At 42.4% G+C, this 26,695-nt stretch overlaps 1 protein-coding gene across 1 annotated transcript in view; it reads left to right on the top strand.

Annotated features, from left to right (window-relative positions):
- Positions 1-1,205: 1,205 nt before the first annotated feature.
- Positions 1,206-26,695, top strand: part of LOC144495596 (protein tyrosine phosphatase type IVA 3-like) — a 132,801-nt gene continuing 107,311 nt past the window's right edge. Inside the window, exon 1 of the mRNA XM_078215739.1 lies at positions 1,206-1,355. The gene's annotated coding sequence lies outside the window, so the exon portion shown is untranslated. The remainder of the gene's footprint in view (positions 1,356-26,695) is intronic.

The following is a 26,695-nucleotide window of genomic DNA, read 5'->3' as shown; positions in this document are numbered from 1 at the left end:
AAGACGAACATCTCGCCAAGGCCATCCCCACACCCCCACTTCTTGCCTTCAAACAACTGCACAACCTCAAACAGACCATTGTCCGCAACAAACTACCCATCCTTCAGGAGAACAGTGACAACGGCACCACACAACCCTGCCACAGCAACCTCTGCAAGACGTGCCGGATCATCGACACGGATGCCATCATCTCACGTGAGAACACCATCCACCAGGTACACAGTACCTACTCTTGCAACTTGGCCAACATTGTCTACCTGATACGCTGCAGGAAAGGATGTCCTGAGGCATGGTACATTGGGGAGATCATGCAGACACTACGACAACGGATGAATGAACACCACTCCACAATCACCAGGCAAGAGTGTTCTCTTCCTGTTGGGAAACACTTCAGCGGTCACGGGCATTCGTCCTCTGATCTTCGGGTGAGCATTCTCCAAGGTGGCCTTCACGACACACGACAACGCAGAGTCGCTGAGCAGAGACTGATAGCCAAGTTCCGCACACATGAAGACGGCCTCAACCGGGATCTTGGGTTCATGTCACACTATCTGTAACCCCCATGAATTGCCTGGGCTTGCAAAATCTCACTAACTGTTCTGGCTGGAGACAATACACATCTCTTTAACCTGTGCTTAACCCTCTCTCCATTCACATTGTCTGTACCTTTAAGACTTGATTACCTGTAAAGACTCACATTCCAACCATTATTTTGTAAATTGAGTTTGTGTCTTTATATGCTCTGTTTGTGAACTGAAATCCCACTCACCTGACGAAGGAGCAGCGCTCTGAAAGCTAGTGGCTTTTGCTACCAAATAAACCAGTTGGACTTTAACCTGGTGTTGTGAGACTTCTTACTGTGTTTACCCCAGTCCAACGCCGGCATCTCCACATCATTTAAGAACCAATCAGCACATTGAACCCTGTGATTTAAGACCCAATCAGCAGGCTGGAGAGGCAGACTGGCGGGAAATATAGAGAACCGGAAATGAGGTATGGGTGGCAATAAAGCCGCCATTTCTCCATGGGGGGGAGGGGTAGTTTATATTTTACTTTTTTTTAAAAAAAGGAAAGAGTCTCGATTAATTCCACCGGCGTGTTACAATTTGAAAAGGAAACCAGAATAAAGGCGCGGCGTTTAATTTGATTTTTGATTATTTTTGTTCCCCTCAGTGTTGACCTGTGACCCGACGCTGACGTCCCTTAGCGACGGCGGCTGGAACACATGGTAACAGCGGGGCTGGGGGAGGGAGAGAGGCACACTCACTCACTCAGTACCGGGAGCTCGGCCCTCAGCTCAGCAACTACTGCCAGCAGCTATACTGCCCGGGCTTTAAATGAACAGGCGTCGCGCAGTGAGTAACTGAAACCCTCCCCCCGCCACCATTGTCTTTAATTGTGCTGGAGAAACATTGTGAAAACACACACACACAGCAACACCTCCCCGCAGGGCGGCTGCAATGTTCAATACATTTTACCCAGTCAGGAATTATCTTTGTGGATCATGCACTCTCTGTCTCAAACAAGTCAAGGAAGCCGGTGCTTTCACCTCTCTTTCTCTGAGATCCCCCATCTTGAGTATGTGGCTGCTACTCATTTCCTTTGTGCCTCTTTTTGGATAACCACATCTTCTTTCCTTAGTCTCTCTTCTGGCTAACTAAATCATCTTTCCTTTGTGTCTCTTTTGGGTAACTAAATCATCTTTCCTTTGTGTCTCTTTTGGAGAACCAAATCTTCTTTCTTTTGTGTCTCTTCTGGGTAACTAAGTCATCTTTCCTTTGTGTTTCTCTTTGGATAGCCAGATCATCTTTCCTTTGTGTTTCTTTTTGGATGGTCAAATCATCTCCTTTTCCTTTTTTTGTCTCTTGGCGAACCAAATCTTCTTTCCTTTGTGTGTCTTTCTCTTTCCCTCCCTCTCTCATGCTTTTAAGCTCTTCGAATCAAATGAGATTAATGATTTTTTTTCTAACCTCCCCTGCATTTGTGCAGTGTTACAATCTCTCCCTTTAAAAAAAAAATTCCAAATGCATTCTGTTCTAAATGCTGCATCTGGGGTCTGAAGGAAATCTAGAGAGGCCTGTGCTCTCGCAAAAAAAAGGTTATGCTGTAGCTCAAAAACACTTGTATTTATATGACGTCTTCCAGGAAGTCCCAAGCACTTTGTAGCCAATGAAGAACTTTCCTGAAAAGAAGTATAATCACTGAAAGTAATGTGGGAAGAAGGCTATTTTTCGTAGCGGTCGATTTGAGTCTGAAGATTTAATGCAATGCAACTTTTCCACCTCTTTCCTACATGTCTGAACTCTGCATTTTTATAATATTTGTTAATGTCATTTATATGTTTAAACACTTTGAAGGGTTTGTGCCCAATCAAAAGCATTTTAAGGACCTAAAATTCCCCTTAAGCCTCAGAACTTTAGTTACAGCTGTTGTCTCCAGCAACAACTTTATCGCTTCTTGGCCTTCTGGGTAAGATCAAGCCCAAGATGGGGTGCAATGCCTCAGCTTGTCAGCTTGCATCTTGTTTGTCTTTGTTGGGACTTTGAATTGGGTTCAGTTGGAGTTTGAATTTGGTTTTTGGAGCAAGCAAGGAATGGATTTGGGTTTGATTTGATTTATTATTGTCACGTGTATTGAGATAACTGAAAAATATTGTTGCCTGAGCACTATACAGACAAAACATACAGTTTAGAGTACGTGGAGGGAAGTGAAGGAGTCTTGCAGTTACCAATAGGGTGTAGAAAAAGATCAGCTTAATATATGGTAGATCCATCCATTTGAGCATTGGCTCTGTAATGTTAGGGATGGAGTAAAACATTTTTAAAAAAGCAATTGCTTCACCTTCGTTGAAGGCCTTTTAGCTAAGATCAAATGTGAGATCAGGTGCAATGCCTGTTCTTGTAAGCTTGGATTTAGTATGTCTCTTTTTGTGGGGACCATGAATTGGATTCAATTTGAATTTATTTTTGGAGCAAGCACAGAGATGGATTAAGAGCTTGCCCACTCTGCGCAATGGTTTTGTAACTCTGAGAAAGGAATAAAAATGTTTTTTAAAACTTCACCATTGTGAATGTTGGGATGTCTGTCAATGCCGTTGTGATGTGTTACTTTTACATTCTGTGATATAAGTGTCTCCTGAATCTTATGTGGAGGGAATATTTGCAGTTTGATTTCATAATTCATTTTGGCTTTTTTTTTGCCCTTTAATGTTTTTAGAGATAGGAAGGGGAAAAGTATCCTCACATGTAATGAGCTGGGTTTTCTACCCTATTGTTTTGTGTTTACTTGCTTTGCTGGTGTGGTGTACATCACAGGTGAGTATGAGTCAGCTGTTCTGACCTTTAAATCTTAGACTAGTTGCTTGGATTCAGAGATAAAAGGTTTTCGCATATTTTAAAGAAAAATGCTAAAGTTTTATCCTCTGGCCAGACAGTTTCCTTTCAAATACTCAACATTGGCAATCTTAATGTTTAAATGGAAATGTATAGATTTTGTATTTCGTTTTTATTGAGAATCATTTATACCGTGTGCTGAAAAATTGTAGTTGCTTGTGAGAATTATGGAAGTGGCCGATTTGAAGATCACTTTGTTGTCTCCAGAGCCTTATACTTCTATCGCTCGTTTTAAATTTCAAAATATATTCTATCAGATTTTTAGATGGGTCAGTAGATCATTGTACTGGCTCGTTACCGAGTGGAACAGTGACTTGTTGCACAGTGGAATTGGCAAAGGCCCTGGGAGAAGGTCATCTGTTCACCCTCCAAGTTGAAGTGTGTGCCAATTTTTTTTATGTTAGGAGGGGAGAAGTGAAGTATTTATAGTTGAATACAGTATTACAGCTGAATTTGCTTCATTTACTGTAATTGGTGACTGTTTATATATTTTTTAAAATCCAAAATCTACCTTACTGTAAAGTGTATTTGGTGAACAGGTTGGAGGTGTGTGCTACAAGCATGTGGTGGTCCATAAGCAGACCCTTGACAATTGGCAGATGGGTTTCTGCATGCTTGGTTTATCACATTCTTTCTTTTGTTTTAACTGGGCATTGTGGATAAGTAATGCTGCATTTCTCACAATATTATGCATTGTAAAAGTTGTATGACCCAGCTTAAGGTTCAATTTTGAATTGGCAGTAATTCTGTTGTAAATGAAAATGTAGTGAAATGTTCAAGCGCAGTCTGGCCTCCAGCCTTGCCTTTGTCATTAGTAAAACCCTGACTGTCTTCCACCTTGTCATTCCCCTTGGTGTGGAGCCTATCTTCACTCTAAGTCCAGTGAATGCAGAGTTGAACATGTGTGGCATATTGTTTACACTACTTCACTGGGATAGATCTACTGATCAGAAAAATGGTGGCTGAGGCAAAGAAGAAATTATTGGGAAGTGTGACTAAATATTTCAAAGAACAATACAGCACAGGAACAGGCCCTTTGGCCCTCCAAGCCCGCGCCGCTCCCTGGTCCAAACTAGACCATTCTTTTGTATCCCTCCATTCCCACTCCGTTCATCTGGCTATCTAGATAAGTCTTAAACGTTCCCAGTGTGTCCGTCTCCACCACCTTGCCCAGCAGCGCATTCCAGGCCCCCACCACCCTCTGTGTAAAATACGTCCTTCTGATATCCATGTTAAACCTCCCCCCCTTCACCTTGAACCAATGACCCCTCGTGAACATCACCACCGATCTGGGAAAAAGCTTCCCACCGTTCACCCTATCTATGCCTTTCATAATTTTATACACCTCTATTAGGTCACCCCTCATCCTCCGTCTTTCCAGTGAGAATAACCCCAGTTTACCCAATCTCTCCTCATAACTAAGCCCTTCCATACCAGGCAACATCCTGGTAAACCTCCTCTGCACTCTCTCTAAAGCCTCCACGTCCTTCCGGTAGTGTGGCGACCAGAACTGGGCGCAGTATTCCAAATGCGGCCGAACCAACGTTCTATACAACTGCAACATCAGACCCCAACTTTTATGCTCTATGCCCCATCCTATAAAGGCAAGTATGCCATATGCCTTATTCACTACCTTCTCCACCTGTGACGTCACCTTCAAGGATCTGTGGACTTGCACACCCAGGTCCCTCTGCGTATCTACACCCTTTATGGTTCTGCCATTTATCGTATTGCTCCCCCCAACATTAGTTCTACCAAAATGCATCACTTCGCATTTACCAGGATTGAACTCCATCTGCCAGTTCTTTGCCCAAATTTCCAGCCTATCTATATCCTTCTGTAGCCTCTGACAATGTTCCTCACTATCTGCAAGTCCAGCCATTTTCGTGTCATCCGCAAACTTACTGATCACCCCAGTTACACCTTCTAGATCGTTTTCCATACAGCAATAATGTGTTAGGTAGATTCCCATCAGTATATTCAGTCATGTGGGTTGAACTCAGTTTTTTTTTAAAAGAAGAAAGTTAATTTGTGCCTTGCGATATGTTTTTAGCTTTGTTATTTTACTACTTTTAAGGGACCAAGGTTCCAGTTATGTTGGGATCGTGGGAATATTACTTATAAAATGTAACTGACCAAAGTTAAATAGCATTGGATGATATGAAATTGATACTGCTTAAATAGTTTTGAGGGTCAGAACACAATTTTGTTTTGGAAGATTAACTGAATTGGTGATGAATTCAATCATGCAATAGGCTTTCCATGATTTGTGCCTAACTTTGCAGTCTTGTTGCGTCAGACCGCATAAATTGCTTGGTTTGGGATTATGGAAATGAGATGTATTAGGAGATGGCATTCTGAGGTTTCTTAAGTGTTTTCTGGAGGTGTAAGGAGTATTCTTCCAATGCTAGTCCTTGAACCAAACGAAGTGAGCTGAATGTCTTGTTGCCAATGATTGGGTGAAGGCAGTTGAGTGGACAAATAGAGGCTTTGCAGGCTGGATAGAGGCAGGGTGAGGCCATGAATGGATTTAAACCCCAGTGAATTCGCACTGGTCAAAGGGGACAGTAACTTGCTCCAAACATGACTATTACTGGAAATGTTCTCCTGAAACTTAACCCAGTTCTGTTACATAACTTGTATGCATGTCCTCTAGATATTCATACCTATATCTTATTCAAATAGTGGAGTCAATGTACTCAGCATCAGTTCCTTCATTAGTTTAAAGATTTCAATCAAAGTATATGTAACTAATGGATTTTCATTCAAGGAATGTGACCCTGCTAGCAATTTCTAAATCACGTGGAAGCATTTTAAAAATTATCTTGTGGCCACTCAACCTTTTCCAGAGCGCACCTCACCCATGATGGAACAAAAATTTATGGCCCGCCCTGTTTCCATTATTCTAGATGAGACCTAATCAAGGTCTTATAAAAAGACAGTACTTGCGTTTTTGTTTTGCATTGGATTTTTCTAGCAAAACATTCAGAAACTCTTGTTTACTTTTGGCACAGCTTTGAAGCACTGGTTGTGAACCACTTACTATAACAGGGTAGGTCGTTTCCCTTTTCAACAGTTTTTAGCTGGGAACACTGAATGGTATCCAGACACTTTCCATTAACCCTATTCATTTGCATAACATTAATTTTATCTATACTAATTGACATCTCGAGATACAGGCAATTTCCCCAATACATCTAGACCTGATTTGTAATTGATTTTTCTCATCCAAGATCTTGACAGTCATGCAAATCTTTGTCATTGGCAAATCTGCAGATAATTCTTTGACAGCTCCATCCAGTTTCCAAACAGCGCTAATTGTTACGCCACCTTTTTTCAGGGCAGCACAAGTAACTGGTCTCCATGCGCAAACACTAACGTTCATAACAATCATCTAACTATAGGAATGCAACAGTTCCTTTTCCAACTCAAGATCTGCTGCCAATCCCACCGGATTGTGTCTCTTTCTTAAAAAGTAGCCTATTGTGACACCTGTTATGAAATAGTTTTTAAATATAGAATTTGCATAAAAATTCCAACACCCAAACAGGCCGGCAAGTCCAACTAACAAATCGGTTTTGTCATTTATCCACCACTGAGGCAGTCGTCCTAACTGCATGTTCCCATATCACTTCATTTCTCCTCTTTTGGCCAGAGGAATTGCATAATATATCTAAGATATCATAATGGGTGAATCAATATGCTTAGCGTACTTTGAAAGAATTTTGGCAGTATTGATGGTGATGTGTGTTAAAGGTCATGGAGATATGTGCTCACACCAAAAGCTGTAGTCTTCTCAAATATTTTCAAAATTGTGTTTGATGCAACATCATGACCTTTAAATGCTCCTCGCAGTTGCTTCAACAATAGAAGACATAGCGTGCATTGCATTTCTAAATTATCTTGTATTGAGAACTGGACCCAAAACAGGGGTACATTATTTGAAAATTGTATTTTAAGTTAACACTTTAAGAAGTCTGTCAGTATAATTTGCCCATTGTCATAGACACTGCTATATTTCCAATGAGCAAAAGTTGGGTCAAAATGATATGCACAAGGCTGTTTGTTTGTCTTTTTGCTATCCTAGTTTGATGTCATTTAAAGTATCACTCTTATTTTCTTATCTTTTTACTGCTGTGATATGACACATTTACTTGGCTTCAGCTGCTTCTAAAATATGCCCATAGAATTCACAGTCCCTTTTTAATCTCAGTCTCAGGAATGCTTTGGTGGTGAAAGGTCAGAACAGCGATTATGTAAACTTGTATTTAAACAGCTTTCATTGGATCATTAAATCACATGGAACTACACAGCTGTTGTAGTGTTTGATTTAAAAGTCAAAGCATTCGATAGATTTGTATTATCAAGAGTAAAGCTGCATATTGTTTTCACTAAGTGAATTCAGAAAAGGATTATTCCTGATTTACCAAACTCTGGTCTAAGGCGCTGCCTTCAAAACAAACTGATAAAATTGCATACTAATTACTTTGGGCAGAAAGTAAAATATTCACTGACGTACTGTATTATCATCTCCTCAGGTCATCCAGAGCGCTTCATATTCAGAGGTTTAGTCCCCAGTAGCAACCAGGCAAATGTAGGTTAAATCCAGGAATATTTCACAAACGTCAGATAAATGATCAGTTAATTTTTTTGAGGGAGAAATTGTAGCTCACACACAACTTGCATCTGATGCAAAAACTCATCCCAGGTTGCTTCGCAGGAACATTATCAAACAAAACTCCATGAGAAGAGGACAAAAGAGGCAGATATTTCTTTTATGTTCATTTCTGGGATGTGGGCATTGCTGGCTAGGCCAGCATTTATTGCCCTTCAGAAGGTGGTGGGGGAGCTGCCGCTTTGAATTGCTATAGTCCCTGAGGTGTAGGGAGGGAATTCCAGGATTTTGATCCAGCATCAGTGAAGGAACATGATAGATGTCCAAGTCAGGATGATGACTTGAAGGGGAACCTCCAAGTAGTTGTTTTTCAGGTATCTGCTGCTTTTGTCCTTCGAGATGGTCGTGGGTTTGGAAGATGCTGCCTAAGGAAACTTGGTGAGTTCCTGCAGTGCATCTTGAAGATGGTACACACGGCTACCACTGTTCGGTTATGGAAGGATTGAATGTTTGTGGAAGGGACAGCAATCAAGCAGGCTGCTTTGTCGTGGATGGTGTTGGGCTTCTTTGAGTGTTCTTGGAGCTGCATTCACCCAGGCAATTGGAGGCTATTCCATCACACCCCTGACTTGCGCCTTATAGATGGTGAACAGACTGTGGGGAGACAGGAGGCGAGTTACTCACCACAGTATTCCTACCCTCTGACCTATTTGGTAGCAAAAGCCACACAAGCTTTCGGTTATGTGTGGCTTTTGCTACCAAATAAACCTGTTGGACTTTAACCTGGTGTTGTTAAACTTCTTACTGTGTTTACCCCAGTCCAACGCAGGCATCTCCACATCATGTCTATTTGGTAGCCACAGTATTTTTATGGTTAGTCCAGTTCAGTTTTTGGTCAGTAATTCCCAGGATTTTGATAGTGGGGATTCAGTAATGCTATCAAATGTCAAGGGGCAACGGTTAGATGCTTTTGTTAGAGATGGTCATTGTCTGGCACTTGTGTGGTGTGAATATTACTTGCCACTTCTCGGCCTAAGCCTGGATATTGTCCAGGTCTGCATTTGGATATGGACTGCTTCAGTATTTAAGTGAAGGGACCCTACAATGTATAGTAATTACTTGTAAAATAAAATGTTCATAATTACATGTACTTTATTTTTATTTAGTTGTTTATAACTTATGAATTATTGTTTGTATTGTCGTTGGAATTTGGCACCTGCTGCAATGCTTTTTTTTCCAATAAACCCAACCATCTATCTAAATATCTTTGTTTTAAAGCTTTCTAAATGTCTATTTCTAAACTCTGACGGATTTGTGCAGCTAGTCCCCCAGCTTCTGCTGACCAGGAATTAATGTAGGCAGTTGGGATATAAACAGAGTAATCACAGCAGCAAGCTACCCAAGATAGACAGATTAACAATTAGCAGTACTTTTGAACTGCATTGTGAATGTTTTCATAGTGTGAATAACATATATTTTGATTGCTCCTTCTGTACATGGAAAGGAAATCAAAATTAACTTTAAGCAGGCAAATGAAAGCTAAGTGGCCGTACCCTCCTTGTTTTTAACTTGCAAGATTTGCCGTAGAACCTGTTTATGATGAGCACTCTGCAAAACATTATTTTGTCCCCATTAGTTATGATGTGTTCAACCATGCTTACTGCAAATGTATTGGGACTGGTAACCCAGGAATGGAGTCCAAATCCCAGGCTGACCAGTAAGTAATATGTTTAAATTTAATGTGAGAGACAAAATCATGAAAGGTGTTCTGCTGTCATTACCATTGTAAGAAGTTTAACAACACCAGGTTAAGGTCCAACAGGTTTATTTGGTAGCAAAGGCCACACAAGCTTTCGGAGCCCCAAGCCCCTTCTTCAGGTGAGTCATTACCATTACCAGGGAAGTATACGTCCTCCCAGCCCTATCTGGTCCAGCCTCTGAATTTGGCTCCATCCTGAGCTCAAGTGTATATATATCTTCAGAGACTGATTAATTTGGATACAGCAGATGGCAATCATTTCCCTCCACTTTTTTTCCTCTTCACCTTTTGTCACAAAACCCATTCATTTCTCCTCTTTCCATTCCCCTGTGCCCCTCGCTCCTTCTAACTCGCTCTAGCCTTGCAACAAAAGTTATTTGATACTTTCAATTAGTTTTATTGCTGGGTGTATTCCGATTTTAAGTCTGATCTCTCGTGGCAATTATGGGTTTCATCAGTTCAAACTCCCAATATTAATTTTAAGCACAGTGATTGGTCAACAGTTGTTTGGCAGTCAGTCATTGACCTTCAAGATGAGCATGCACATTTTTAAAATGCAACATATAATTTAAATGGTAGATCAGGAGGTAATTTGATAATCAGAAGTGAGATTTTCAGTTATATTTCTCCCCTCCCTAACCACCATCATTGTCACAGAAGGCTTTAATTGAGATTGATCTGGTTGTAAAGAGAAGTAAGTCTATCAGAATAAGAAAAGCACATTCATTTTATCCAGGTCTGCTTCAGAGTTCAAAGCAACTGTTTGTGTTATTGATTCTAAAAAGATGTCTGTTTACTTTTAGTTGAGTCAGTATTTACCACTCTAATGGTATGTTATTTGGTCATGAATCAATTGTGCCTCGGTTCCAAGTGGTGTGGAAACTGCTGTTGGTAATTTGGGGTAGATTTCATAGTGACTGGAATATGCATGTCCGTTTGTTCTTAAATTTTTCTACAAAGTTGGCGACCCCAAAACTGTATTGCCAGTTTGTGGGTTATGGGCCAAGGCATTTCAGCTACCTTTGCCTCCAGCAGCAATATTTACATTTTGTTGGGTGAGGCATCCACATTAAATGTCTCCTTTGGTTATTAAACTTTCCGGAGGCAGCAGCACTCGCTCACTTTCATGGGATATGTACTTGTTTCCTATTGATGTAATTGTAAGTTGGCACTAAAACGTCATTCCAGGCAGAGTACATCGTTGGCACGGAGTTTTTTCCTGTTGTGGTTTGAAGCCATCTGATTTTGATGGTTTGTTTTATGACATGTATTTTGGTGTCTGTATGTACCATACATATAATTTTACAAAACATTAAAATTCCACAGACTGGATTTTAGGCCCTTCAACGCTGACTTGGACCGTTCTGATCCAGCTGAAAACAAAGACTTTCTAATGTGTAATTCTGTCCTCCTTTATCCTTTTGTTAGCCTCTTTTATTCACAAAGGGAAAGGTAACTGACCAATGTCTTATAGGTTAAAAAGAAATCTGAAGGGGGCAAAAAGCAAACCTATACGGAAAAATTCTACTCTGGATTTGCTGAGATGAACAGACTTTTTATTTGAGCTCGACGACCTGCCCATTTACTAAAAACAAATATGTAGTTAAATAGGATATTGTCTCTTTGTGTACCAGTTAGAAGAAGATGCGTAATGATTTCAAGCTAGCAATTCCTCCTCCATATCACTGATCAGCAAGATTCAATAAGGTTTCTTAATAGAGCTGCCTCTGAGATATTATGAGGTTAAATATCGCATGCTGCTGTGAGTTGAATTCGAAATGACAAGCTTAAGACATCTGTGATTAATGAGATTACCCATTAACAGTTCTCTTTCTTTCAACATAACCATATTACGACCTTAGATGTAGTTAACCTGACTAGAACAAAGGCTATATTGTGTCAAACCGCATGTGATTATGAGAATTGTAAAAATACATAAAGGGGGACTGTCCCATTATTCAGCACGCCTTTGCTACCTGACTCCCAGAACTGAGTGGAGGTTACATCGCAAAGGCTTGCCAGCTTGCATATGTAAGAAGAATAAAGAACTTTCGAATCGGACAGCGGTTGGTGTTTTGCCTTTGTATCAAGGATGGAAGAGTCTCGAAAACGAATATAAACATTGGCGCTGCAGAGCAGGGTTCCAACATATACAGATGTCCTCTGAGGTGGAGTGAATAAGCGATCGTCTGGGTGTCGGTGACATGAGACGGACGGGCCCACAAGGTAAGATTAACCTTGGTCTCTCTCACTGAACTAATACTCAGTTGACCCCTCATTCCCCCGAGGCCCTGTATTGACGGAACCCAGAGACAACTTGCATCCTTGAACACTGACTAGTCCTACACCGGGTGGTTCGAGTCCCCAGGTTTATTCAGTAACATAACGGAGGTTCAAGTCCCCCACACGTACCTGGAGGTTAGAGTCCCCAGGACTTTGGTATATCAAAACTGGGAGGTTTTGAGTCCCCCGGTTGACCGGGGTTTGAGTCCCGAGGTCAGTAGAATTTGAGGTTCGAGTCCTCAGACATAAAAAAGGGTGGGAATTAGGTAGGTAAAGTTGGAAATGTGACTACTTGTGCCGATCGAAAGGAAGTGCCTGTCTCAAACGCCCAGCCTTAGACCGGTTGTTAAGAGGGGAAATCCCCCACGTGAAGGTCCGGACTCTGAAGTGGGCATTGGGACAACAGGACACTGAAGATCGTGAAGCAGAAGTGGTCAAAGTCTTCTAACAATGGGTCAAACTTTGGATAAGTCAGGGGATAGGACCCCTTTTATATAAAATGTGTCATGAAAACCCAAAGGAAGGGGAGCGACTCAGACGCTTGTCAGGGTGTTTAAACAAAAAGTTGGGAAAGGCGAATTAGCCATTAGGGGGAACCTGGGATTTGGATAAGTGTATTAAAGCAGAGGAGGCTATTTGGAAATGTAATACGCAAAGTAAATGGAAAGTTTTAATGTTGTTATGGAGAAAGAAAGCCGATGAACTAACCGAAAAATCAAAGCTGGCTAGCTGGGAGGATAATGCACGTAGGAGAGGGGTCAGTGAATGCGATGATGAAGGGAAACCCAAAGCTTGGGAAATGTTGAAGTGGGAATGTGAGAAGTATGAGAAGGACAAAAGATAGAGCAGAACAAGAGAGGTTGGAAAGGGAGAGACGAGACCGAGAAAAAGGATTAGAGTGGCAGGCCGAACAAAGGAAAAAAAAAACCGGAGGTACCTCCTGACATATCTGGCATGCCAATGTTGTTCCAAAATACCAATACTGATGAACAACAGGAGGAGGAGGATTGGAGAAGGTAACCTAGCGCTCCGACCGCTCCCCAAATCCAACCCAACCAAACAGTTACCAAAAACTTGCATTTGCGCAGCACTTAATGACATTGCTACAGAAATATTTCAAGGTGCTCCAGGTACAATGAATTACTTTTGCATGCAGGGACTGCAAACAAATCCCTATTTGGCCTCATTGTGCAACAAATATTTTCCCAAAAATTTAATTTTCAACATCTCCATATTGAGGGCAAAGAGGGAACAGATGCACCCTTCTTATAGACTCGTGCTTGTCCCACCTTGGTTATTCAGCACTTTTCAAAGTCAGTAAACACTCCTTTCATACTTTTATGTACAATTAATTGCGTGATAAATTTGTGGCAGTTGTATTTCCCCCTTCCGATTCCAATAATAAAGTTACATCAGGGAGTGAGGTGAAAGCTGCAAGGGATTAAATTTATCCTAAAAGGAACTGATGTTTTTGGGAATAAATTAATCTGCCAATCAGGATCAATAATAAAATTACCTATTTAAAAAAAAAGTTAGGTCTCTCACTGACATGATCACTGAAGTTCCCTTCACTAAAAAAATTAAACTATTTGTATTAGAATTTGTACAAAAATGTTAAGAGTGCGCAGTGTCTAGGTGCATCTTTCACTGCCTTGTTGTTCTGTAGGTAATACTTTGGTTGGCTCACATGAAGAGCTTAATTTTCCTGTCACTACTTTTGCAAAGGACTTGTGATTATCATTTAAAATCCAAATGCGTCCGTCGACTAAATGCGTTTGATCGGATTGTAATGCACGGTAAATGGCTAGTCGCTATAGTACAGTTTAATCCAATATGTCGGTGACTTGCTTTTGGCCAGTCCGACAGAATCTGCCAACATTGCAGACACAAATAGGCTCCTGAATGCACTCCACTCTTGGGGATATGTCGTCCCGGTCGCAAAGGTTAAACGTACGCAACGGCAGGTCCAATTCCTAGGGACCCTTCTCAGTGCCTCAGAGCACTCCCTTACTCTAGAACGCATTTCGCCTATCCTCGTGACTCCTCTGCCCACCACTCCTAAGCAAATGAGGGCCTTTTTAAGCCTGGTTAACTATTGCCGACAATGGCTGCTCAATGTTACTTAACCAAACCCCTGACTCTGCTTGCCTCCTGCAAGGCTCCAAAAACCTTTGCCCTTTCAGAGGAGCAACAGACAGCTTTTGGGGAACTAAAGACCGCCCTTGCCGCGGCCCCAGCTCTGGGAAGGCCATTATATGATAGGCCCTTCCAGCTTTACGTTAATGTCATGGAAGGATGTGCCACTGGAATCCTGACCCAGACTCATGGGGACCGCCGACGGCCCGTTGCATACTATTCCACTTGTTTAGATCCCATTGCCCTAGGTCTTTCCCCTTGCTCACAGGTCCTCCTGGCAATCTATTCTTTGGTGACAGCAGCTGCTAATATTACCCTCCACCAGCCCCTCACCATTTTTACCTCACATGCCGTGGTGGCCCTTCTTACCTCCCATCAGACTCAGCATCTAACCCAGGCTCGGTTAAGTCGTTACGAAGTTGCACTCCTTAATAACCCACTCTTGACGTTCTCCTTCTGCTCCGCTATTAATCCTGCCACATTCCTGACCGCTCCTCCAGACGAACTCCCGGAGCCCCCACATGATTGTTTACTTAGAAATCATTTTCTAACCTCCCCTCGTCCGGATCTTACAGACTTTCCCCTCCCTTCCCCTGACCGTACCATGGTTGTTGATGGCAGTTCCTCCCTCTCCCCCCTCTGGGAGACCCATTTCTGGCTACTCAGTTGTAAACGATACTACCGCCCTGGAAGTGGCCACATTCGAACCTTCCATCTCCGCCCAAAAGACCACACTATTTGCCCTCACCCGCGCCTGCATCCTCGCTGTGAACAAATCCGCAAACATTTATACCGACTCCCGTTATGCTTTCGGGGTCACCCACTATTTCGGCCAATTATGGGCCCAAAGAGGTTTCTTTACCTCTTCCGGGACTCCCTCCAAAACTTTCCTTATGTTCGCAATCTTCTCCAAGCCATCCTACTCCCTAAACAACTGGGCATTATTAAATGTGCCGCCGATGACTCGGCAGTGACCAGGGGTAATGCCAGGGCTGACTATGCTGCCAAAAAGGCTGCAACAGCCCAAACTAACATCATGCCCTCCATGAATAAGCAGGCGATAAATCGCTCGCCTTCTTTGAACACACAGGGCATGCCAGATATAGTCACTATTCAGTGCTTGCAGGGGGACGCCCCTGCTTCTGAACACGATTTTTGGAAGATGCATGAATGTTCGCATTCTGCGTCAAAAGGCCTGTGGCTCACTCCAGCAGGCCAAGTTTGTATTCCGGATGCATTACTGCCTTGATTGATTGCCTACACTCTGATACTCTGGGAAAGGAGGAATGAGTGGAATATTGCTTCATACCTGGTGGCACCCCCGACTGGCCGAGGCTGCTCAGTCTCACATAGCATCATGCTTAACCTGCCAACAAAATAACATTGGCCAAGATATAAAGTGCTCGCCGGGGAAAACACCCTTGTCGGGTGGCCCATTTGATTGTATTCAGTTGGATTTTATCGAATTACTGCGTGCGCAGTGTAATAAGTATTGTCTTGTAATTGTTGATGTGTTCAGTAGATGGATAGAGCCTTTCCCAACTACAAATAACAAGGCCTCGACTGTAGAAAAGTTGTTATTGACAGAAATAATACCGAGATTTGGTGTGCCCCAACAGATTAGCTCGGACATTTCGTAGGGAAAATTAATAAGGAACTGTGTGACATATTACACATTCAGCAGCAGTTCCACTGTGCCTACCATCCTCAGGCAGCAGGGATAGTGGAAAGAGCCAATGGGGCCCTTAAAGCTAAGCTAGCCAAGCTAACATCTGAAACCGGTCTAAATTGGTTAAAAGTCTTACCCTTGGCCCTCTACCACATGAGAATAACACCCCACTCTACCACTGGACTATCGGCTGCGGAGATAATCTATGATAAACCAAGCAGGACGCCCTGGGATGCAAATACAATAAGAAGTTTAACAACACCAGGTTAAAGTCCAACAGGTTTATTTGGTAGCAAAAGCCACACAAGCTTTCGAGGCTCTAAGCCCCTTCTTCAGGTGAGTGGGAATTCTGTTCACAAGAATTCTGTGAACAGAATTCCCACTCACCTGAAGAAGGGGCTTAGAGCCTCGAAAGCTTGTGTGGCTTTTGCTACCAAATAAACCTGTTGGACTTTAACCTGGTGTTGTTAAACTTCTTACTGTGTTTACCCCAGTCCAACGCCGGCATCTCCACATCATGCAAATACAAGCCTGCCCACCCAGATAGATTTACATGTTATGGGAGACGAAATGCAGAAGTACTTTCGACAGCTAACCTCGTCTTTAGAGTTTCTTCATTCACAGGTACAGTGCGCCTTTGGGTCAACCCCACGAACACCGGATCAAGATTCTGACCCACAGGACTACTTCCCTGGACCACAGATAGGAGACCTCGTGCTAATAAACTGGGATCGACCCAAACTTGGGCCACAGTGAAAAGGACCGTTCCAAGTTCTCCTCCAGACTCCAACTGCAATCAAGGTTCAAGGACAACCTCGCTGGATACATCTGGGTGACTGTAAACGGTGGACACCAACATCCACTAATAAATCATGAAGTTTATCTTCACCGTCTTCAGCCTTTCAGCTATTTTCCTGGCACAAGGACAACCGGAACAGCAGAAAGGAAGCCTGAAAGATGGACTGACTAATGGACAATTTCACTTTAACACCTTTTTGTACATGTCTTATGAGTATGCTGTAAAGTTTAATGTAAGCAGGTGTTGAGTCTGCTCACACATACCACCACAGGCCAAAGAGGGGATCCCCCTGTTTCCTATTTCTCTCAAAACCAAGGAAATGATAGAGTGGATTTTGTATCAAGACGGAATAAGAAAAGGGGCCCGGACCGCAGGAGGAAATTGGCTAATTGACATCAGCAGTGATGTCTCTACAATGAAGAAGGCGGGGGACGTACTTCATCGACTTTTAAGAAACATTACCAGCCCAACTATAATAGGTCTGACTCTCCACCCCACTTCGTTGTAAACAATCAACAAAGGGGATCCATCTGCCTGATAAGAAAGGGAACCAAATCCATTGGCTGTAGCTACTGCATTCAGCAGTTTAATGTCACCAGTCCCAGTAGTAGTATGGTAAAGCTAAGGTCTAAAGTCCATTGCCCTACAGCCAAATCATTTTGGACTACTGTGGGAGCTCCATTCCAACTCGACCCAGTTCTATTAAACGACATGGTAGCGTACAATGGCACCTATTTTGTCTGTGGAGATGACGCCTATCCTTGGCGTCCCTGGGACTGGTCTGGATCTTGCTATCTAGCATATGTGGTCCCCTATGTCCGACATTATGACTCCCTACATCTCCACCCCAAGATACACCTGTTGAGATCTAAACGGGCCATAACTGAAGCTGAACGATTTTGGATGATAGCCTTTCCTGCCTATGGGACAGCAAAGGCGGCTCAAGAGCTGATCAGTATGGCATCTGCTCTTGAGAAAATAGCTAATGATACTGCGGATGGAGTAAAGGATGTGAGCACCGCTATCTCCGAAGTTTCAGCTGAAGTCGTAGCTATACGGACGGTGGCACTCCAAAATCGAATGGCTTTAGATTGCTTGTTGGTGGCTACCGGAGGCACCTGCGCCGTAACAGGCTCTGAGTGCTGTACATCATTCCAGACTCCTCCGACCAATATCACTGATCTAGCTCAGCATATTAAAAAGACGGCTGACAAAATTAGAACCAAGGGGTAGAACTTTAAGGGCTACAATCCCCCTGGCTGGTGACCCTTTGGTAACCTCTTTGGGGACTGGGGAGAAATGCTAATGCATTTGGGAATCATTATTCTGGTGGTTTGCTTATTACTGCTCTCGCTACAATGTGTTTGTCGATGCCTGGCCTGGAGCAGGACTCGAGCTGCTCTCTAAAGGTTTAAATTATCCTGAAATGATAAAAGGAGGGAATGAGATATTATGGGGTTAAATATCGCATGCTGCTGTGAGTTGAATTCGAAATGACAAGCTTAAGACATCTGTGATTAACGAGATTACCCATTAACAGTTCTCTTTCAACATAACCATATTACGACCTTGGATGTAGTTAACCTGACTAGAACAAAGGGTGTCTTGTGATCAGCTATATTGTGTCAAACCGCATGTGATTATGAGAATTGTTAAAAATACATAAAGGGGGACTTCCCCATTATTCAGCACGCCTTTGCTACCTGACTCCCAGCACTGAGTGGAGGTTACATCACAAAGGCTTGCCAGCTTGCATATGTAAGAAGAATAAAGAACTTTCGAATCGGACAGCGGTTGGTGTTTTGCCTTTGTATCAAGAACAGAAGAGTCTTGAAAACGAACATGAAACCTCATGGATAATGCACAATTTTCTTTGTGCCTTCCCTGCTATTATCATTGACAGGGGGGGCAATCTGCTCCTTCTCACTCGTCCAGTGCTTTCCTTGATGCAGTTTTAGAGATATCAGTTTGTCCCTTGAGTTGAGTTGCATTACTAAGCCCTGAGAGAATTAGTTCTCAGTAATTTCTTTAAAATAGCAAATCTTGCTGATGTGGTTATTATGCCTCATTTATAACACTGAGGGTGAAATAAGCTGATACAACTCTTTTCTCTTTTGCCACTGTGGCCTTACAGACTCAACAACTTTGGGCATGTACACCAATACTGACATGTGGTGTTTCGGATTATTTGCAGTCCCATAAATGTTTACATATACTTTCCTGCATGTCATGCAACCTGAAGATTAGGCAATTGCCTGTGGTGTTTTATAATGTGGCTTGGATAAAAATCACCTTTTTTTGCCCCCCTGTGATGCTGAAAAAGTGATACAATTGATCATTTCCAGCTTTTGTATTACACAGAATGAGCCTGATGCGCTGCTATCATGAAGAAAGTAACATATGGAGTGAAAGTATACTCAAACCATTGTACTGTTATTTAAGAGAAATAATCAGATGGAAACATTTAAATTCACCTCTAATGACCTGAAAGAATTTCAGGACTATGGGAGAAAATGCACCGGACTGGGACTAGGTGACTTTTAGAGAGCCAGCATGGAAAGGATGAGCTAACTGGCCTTTTGTGCTGTAATCATTCTATGATTCAATGTTTCTAATTTGAAAGAAAAATGACTAGCATTTATATCGTGCCTTTCACTAACGCAGGGCATTTCCATGTGCTTTACAGCCAATTAAGTGCTTTTGAAGTGTAGAAGCATTGGAATGTAGGGGAAGCAGCAAGACCCCTGCAAACAGCAATGTAATCATCAGTCTGTTTTACTCTGGTTGATTTGAGGGATGAATGCTTCATCAGTTCACAGGAGGTAACTCCCCTGCTCTTGGAACAAAGAACAATACAGCCCAGGAACAGGCCCTTCAGCCCACCAAGTCTGTGCCGACACAGATGCCTCTCTAATCTAATATTTTCTTGCCTCTACGTGGCCCATATCCCTCTCTTTCCTGCCTATTCATATATCTATCCAGGTGCCTTTTGAACATTGTTATAGAATCAGCTTACACGACCTCCTCAGGCAATGTATTCCAGGCATTCACCACCCACTTCTTTGAAATTGTGCCATGGAGTCTTTTACATCTCCCTGATAGGTGGGACATCTGTTTAATGTCTCTCCAACAGTGTAGTGCACCCTCAATATTGAACTACAGTGTCAACCTAATGCTAATCGATTCCAAGTTTGTTCTTCCTAAAGGAGTCTGAACGTACAGAAAATGGTTACTGGAAAAGCATGGAAAATACAGGTGCAGACTCCTGGCAGGGAAAGCATTGGATTGGGCTGTAAAGCCTTCCTGTTTGGGAAAAAAAACACTGTTTAAAGTCACATGTGAAAAGGTGACAGTTTGAGGTACTGTCATCAGTAAAGCAGGTCACAATATTCTTTGGAGAATAAAGCAATAATTGTAAAACCACAGATTGGCTGAATTTCCTGGATTGGCGTAATCAGCAAATTACATTTTACAGTTGGCTAGGAAGAACATGTTCCACCATTCTAATCTCATTTCCTCTACTTCCCATAGATCCAGACAAACCCAAGTACAGGGCCCTGGAGGTGGAGAAAAAGAACCCATGCAATTTCATCTCTTGTCACTGAGGTTATCATAGAATCTCTACAGTGCAGGAGGAGGCCATTCAGCCCATCAGGTCTGCACCAACAGCAATCCCATCCAGGCCCTAACCCTATAACCCCATATTTACCCTGCTGGTCCCCCTAACACTAAGGGGCAATTTTGCACAACCAATCCACCTAATCTGCACATTTTTGGATTGGGAGGAAACCGGTGCACCCAGACTAAACCCACACAGGCACTGGGAGAAATGTGCAAACTCTACACGGACAGTCACCTGAGGCAGGAATTGAACCCGGGTCCCTGGTGCTGTGAGGCAGCAGTGCTAACTGCTGTGCCACCATGCTGCCCAATTTGGACAGTGAGAATTGGTCCTCTTTCTTCTCTCCACCTTTAACCTCTTGCCATCTCATGGTCACAGGCAGGAACACAGACAGAAGCCTCAGGATATCCATTAAGACATAAGCCAAATCAGGGAGTCAAAGGTTCATATCACTGGCAGGGTAGAGGACAGCTTTGGAGTGAAGAGACCTGGGATACAGAGTTCATTAGTCCACAACTCAAAAGCCAAACAACCCTGTAGTAATACAAGTACTTGTGTGTTTTAGCTCACACAAAATTGGCTGAGTTGAGGGACCAATTAAAGGGTATGCTAAATCTCACTTTCCAGTCCCTAACTCGAGCACTCTCTCTGGGCCTGTTTTATGTTGCTATAGTCATACAACAAGCATTCAGCCAGCCTGCCTTCTGTCCTCAACCTACTTTTTTGCTATACTTTTGCTTATCTGGCCATGCTTTTGATAACCTCTCCTAATATATTTTGGTGATATATTTTAGTAAGTTTGCAGATGACACCAAGATTAGTGGCATAGTGGACAATGAGAAAAGTTATCTCCGATTGCAATGGGATCTTGATCAATTGGGCCAGTGGGCTGATGAATGGCAGATGGAGTTTAATTTGGACAAATGCGAGGTGATGCATTTTGGTAGATTGAACCAGGGCAGCACTTACTCAGTTAATGGTAGGGTGTTGGGGAGAGTTACAGAACAAAGAGATCTAGGGGTAGATGTTCATAGCTCCTTGAAAGTGGAATCACAGGTGGACAGGGTGGTGAAGAAGGCATTCGGCATGCTTGGTTTCATCGGTCAGAACATTGGAGTTGGGACGTCTTGTTGAAGTTGTACAAGACATTGGTAAGGCCACACCTGGAATACTGTGTGCCGTTCTGGTCACCCTATTATAGAAAGGATATTATTAAACTAGAAAGAGTGCAGAAAAGATTTACTAGGATGCTACCGGGACTTGATGGTTTGGGTTATAAGGAGGGGCTGGATAGACTGGGACTTTTTTCTCTGGAGCGTAGGAGGCTGAGGGGTGAGCTTATAGAGGTCTATAAAATGAGGGGCACAGATCAGCTAGATAGTCAATATCTTTTCCCAAAAGTAGGGGAGTCTAAAACTAGAGGGCATAGGTTTAAGGTGAGAGGGGAGAGATACAAAAGTGTCCAGAGGGGCAATTTTTTTCAGAGGATGCTGAGTGTCTGGACAAGCTGCCAGAGGTAGTAATAGAGGCGGGTACAATTTTGTCTTTTTAAAAAGCGTTTACGCAGTTACATGGGTAAGATGGGTATAGAGGGGTATGGGCCAAATGCGGGCAGTTGAGATTAGCTTGGGGTTTAAAAAGAAAAGGGCGGCATGGACAAGTTGGGCTGAAGGGTCTGTTTCCATGCTGTAAACCTCTGACTCAAAACCAAACTTTCTTTAATCTATCCTATGAAGAATCTTGAGACATATTATTATGTTAAATGGTGCAATATTGATGCAAATTGTTACTGCCCCTTTGCACCACAGGGCATTCCATGTTGAATAATCTTATCCCTTTTGGTAAATCCTGGCTCATATTGCATGATCTCCAGTGGATCGCTGGCAGAATCTTGAATTTCCATTGCTAGGGCCCTGCATGCAGGCTCAGATTCGGGTCTTTCCGGGTCACAAACTGCCATTTTGTGACTCAGTCTCCACACAGTCCTCTGAGAAGAATAAACTCGCTGGGGAGCAATAGTAGCATGTTGGCCAGAGAATCTTGCCTTGGTGCCTGGCCTCTTGTTCTCTTCTATCCATTCGATAGAGCCTTTTCAGTTCCTTTTGCCATCTAAGTGTGCTCCGATGGGCTGGATTGCAAAAACTGGAGAGATTCACAGGACTTTGCTCAGGAAAATTACAGATGCCACAAGGAAAGGGAAATTTTAAAAATGGATAAAATTGCATCTGAACTGCATGAGTTTGGGGAGCTAGCTTGAGTAATATATTACACTGGTGCCTGATTCCTCAATCTCATGACCTGAGTTTATCACATAACAGCCAGTGAGAAACCTGTGAAAACTGCTCTTTTCAAGGGGGCTTTATTGATGAGTGACAAAAGATTTGAATGGGGATTTTGTTGAAATGCTGCAAAATAAATAAATAAATTTAACTTGCCAGTTTGGTGTAAATCGCTTGTGCATGAATTTCTTCCATGTTGGAAGCATATGTGCAAAAAGGTTTTTTAACCAACCTAATAAAAGCAGGAATATGTAATGAGTTTGGAGTCTGAGGGAGTAAATGTAACGCATGACAACGTTTTGGTCCAATCTTTTCAGTGTTGTATTATTCAAAGAGCTCGGAGCTGTGTTATGTGCATGTACGCATTATATCCAGGATGACACATCACTCACTATAGTCCAGCTCGCTTCCCAGCACAGTGTGGGTTCGGAACTCGCATTTGACCCCAACATTGAAGTCCCAACCCAAATAGCAAAATCCTGTTCACACTAGGAAAGGGCGAGTTGAATACAAATGGAAGAAACATTCGAACTTTAGGATTGTTGTATGTTATTGTTCAGTTGTGCCATTGCAGTTTTGGCCACAGAAATTGGTCACTGTATATGGTTAAGGCTGGCTGTTCATATTTTCTTTGGTGTCAATGTAGCTAGCTCGTTATGAAAAATAAATTTACAATAGGATAGCACAGTTCAGGTGCTATAATTTAGATATAGCCTAGGTGGTGTCTTTTAGACAGGAAAATTCATCAGTGATTGCTGGGTATCTTTAGACTTACGAAAAGTAATGTTTTTTTTACTGCTAACTCAGCAATGACGATTTTCTGCCATGACTTCCACTGAAAGTGGTCCAACCCTGCATTCATAACATATTTTGGTAGACCAATTCTGGAAGCAGTCTGCTGGTTCAAATTACTGATGTGAAGATTATTTTTTGTTTTCCCCCTCTCCCTAGCTCTTAGGTATTGCAATAAATTTACGATGGTTCATTTTCCTCAGTTTTAGAAAGCTCATTCAGTTGTGCTGCTGCTTCAGGTATTGTAGCTTTTATCAATTTAGATATCTTTCTCTCCACACTAATATTTAAATTGTCGATGCTGTGCACCCTAATAGAATTCTGCGTTTTAGCTGACGTTTCCATCAGACAATCATTAAAAGTTTCTTCATAGATTCTCCCGATCAACTGCCATAACTACTGTAAACCACCTAAGTGTGTAAATGGAATGTCTGTAGTCATTACAACCCTTGAAGATTTGCCCCTCTTAAATGGAACTGGGTTCAATTCCCAACTTGGGTCACTGTCTGTGTGGAGTTTGCACATTCTCCCCCTGTTTGCGTGGGCTTCCTCCGGGTGCTCCAGTTTCCTCCCACAGTCCGAAAGATGGGCAGGATAGGTGGATTGGCCATGCTAAATTGCCCCTTAGTGTCCCAGGATGTGATAGGCTCGAGGGATTAGCAGGGTAACTAAGTGGGGTTAGGGCCTGGGTGGGATTGTTGTCAGTGCAGACTCGATGGGCTGAATGGCCTCCTTCTGCACTGTAGGGTTTCTATGATTCTATGAAATGAAGTTGCAAAAGGTTCCTTTGCTAGGACCTTAGAGCTTCCCTCTTTTTACCCTGCAGTGTACAGACTATTAAAACACCAATCTTGGCATCACCATAGTAATATAGGAAACAATGTAGCTTGCGGTGTATTGTACTTGGCATTGGTTCTGTCCTGCATAGCGGACTTCAATGTTGGATTTCACATTAATTCAGAGGAAAAAAAATGCCTCCGGGCTGTATTCTGATTTGAATATTAGCTTTGTTTTTTTAAAAAAATTGAATTTAGAACCAACTTAAGATATATGGTACAAGAACATAGGCTGCTGGAAAAGCTGTGGGTCTGGTAGTATCTGTATTTCAAGTCCTTTGACTGCTCATCAGAACTGAAGGGAAGGCGAATGTATTAAAACTGAGAGATTACAACAAAAAGTAGTAACTTTTTAAGAACACAGCACAGATGACCTGGATTGGGGGAGTAGGGGTTGTAATTAGAAATACAGTTATACTGCAATAAATAAACTTGATTGGTTAGAAATTTGTAGTTACTTAATGGGCACCCTGGCTATGGTGGTGTAGTGGTATTGCTACTTGACTAGCAGTCTAGAGACCCGTGGTAATGCTGTGGGGACCTGGGTTCGAACTCCTCCAGAAATCCCATCCCTCCCAAATGTCCTAGCAAGCCACTCAATTGAAGGGCATTTAAGAATGGGCAATAAATGCTGGCACAGTCAGCAAATCCCACATCCCTTGAATGAATAAAGAAAAGCAGAGAGCAGGCAGTATGATACAGCATTCAGACACTTTAGTAGTTAATTTTGGGAAAGGTATAGAGGAAACAAGTAATTGTTAACGAGCAGTGTCAGATTATGATTTAATTTAACTTGTGGATGCACTGGAGTCTTTGAACATTTATTGAACTGCAGTAACTCAATAACAAACTTGGCAGTTTATTGTTGCTTGTTTGCAGAATGACAAAAACAATAATTGCAGTTTTCACAAGTGTTCTACAAATTACGCTGCAAATACATTATTCCTTGTAATGAAAATAAAATTTGTCTTGATCAGCCCCCTAACATTCAAATGATTGGAATTGCAAAATTCAGTTACCAAAATAATCAATCCCTTCCCATGGCATTTACTGTAGTCTAGTCAACTTCCATTTGCTTTTGGGCTCCTCAATAAGATTCCCAGGACTCTGCCCTCAAGGCTTTTATCTATTAATCTTTTGGAAAAAAAATAGTTATTCTGGTAAATCGCGCAGCAAGTCTTTTCTATGGAATGCAGAATATATTTCCCATTGAATTTTTATTCATTCGTGGGATATGGGTGTTGCTGGCTGGCCAGCATTTGTTGTCTTGGAGGGCAGTTGAGAGTCAACCGCATTGCTGTGGCTCTGGAGTCACATGTAGGCCAGACCAGGTTATGACGGCAGGTTTCCTTCCCTCAAGGTCATGAGTGAACCAGATGGGTTTTTCCGACAATCGGCAATGGTTTCATGGTCATCAGTAGATTCTTAATTCCAGATTATTTTATTGAATTCAAATTCCACCATCCGCCATGGTGGGATTTGAACCCGGGTCCCAGAATATTAGCTGAGTTTCTGGATTAATAGTTTAGCGATAATGCCACTAGACCATCGCCTGCCCGGAAGGAATGTAATGTGATGTGCTTCAAGATCATTACAGATCTTGGTGTTTGAAACATTTGCCCTTTATTCTTGACACTTCAGATGTCTTATCCCTTTGAATATCACTTTAGATTCAGAGATTTATAGCATGGAAACAGGTCCTTCAGCCCAACTTGTCCATGCCGCCCTTTTTTTTAACCCCTAAACTAATCCCATTTGACCCATATCCCTCTATACCCATCTTACCCATGTAACTGTCTAAACACTTTTTTAAAAGACAAAATTGTACCCGCCTCTAGTACTACCTCTGGCAGCTTGTTCCAGGCACTCACCACCCTGTGTTGAAAAAATTGCCCTCTGGACACTTTTGTATCTCTCCCCTCTCACCTTAAACCTATGCCCTCTAGTTTTAGACTCCCCTACTTTTGGGAAAAGATATTGACTGTCTAGCTGATCTATGCCCCTCATTATTTTATAGACCTCTAAGATCACCCCCTCAGCTTCCTATGCTCCAGAGAAAAAAGTCCCAGTCTATCCAGCCTCTCCTTATAACTCAAACCATCAAGTCCCGGTAGCATCCTAGTAAATCTTTTCTGCACTCTTTCTAGTTTAATAATATCCTTTCTATAATGGGGTGACCAGAACTGTACACAGTATTCCAAGTGTGGCCTTACCAATGTCTTGTACAACTTCATCAAGACATCCCAACTCCTGTATTCAGTGTTCTGACCGATGAAACCAAGCATGCCAAATGCCTTCTTCACCACTCTGTCCACCTGTGACTCCACTTTCAAGGAGCTATGAACATGTACCCCTGGATCTCTTTGTTCTGTAACTCTCCCCAATGCCCTACCATTAACTGAGTAAGTGCTGCCCTGATTCAATCTACCAAAATGCATCACCTCGCATTTGTCTAAATTAAACTCCATCTGCCTAAATTAAACTCCATCTGCCATTCATCAGCCCACTGGCCC

Source organism: Mustelus asterias, chromosome 7, assembly GCF_964213995.1.
Source record: "Mustelus asterias chromosome 7, sMusAst1.hap1.1, whole genome shotgun sequence".
Lineage (NCBI taxonomy): Eukaryota > Metazoa > Chordata > Chondrichthyes > Carcharhiniformes > Triakidae > Mustelus > Mustelus asterias.
The sequence above is the reverse complement of the archived record's forward strand: the minus strand, read 5'-3'. Positions and strand labels throughout refer to the sequence as shown.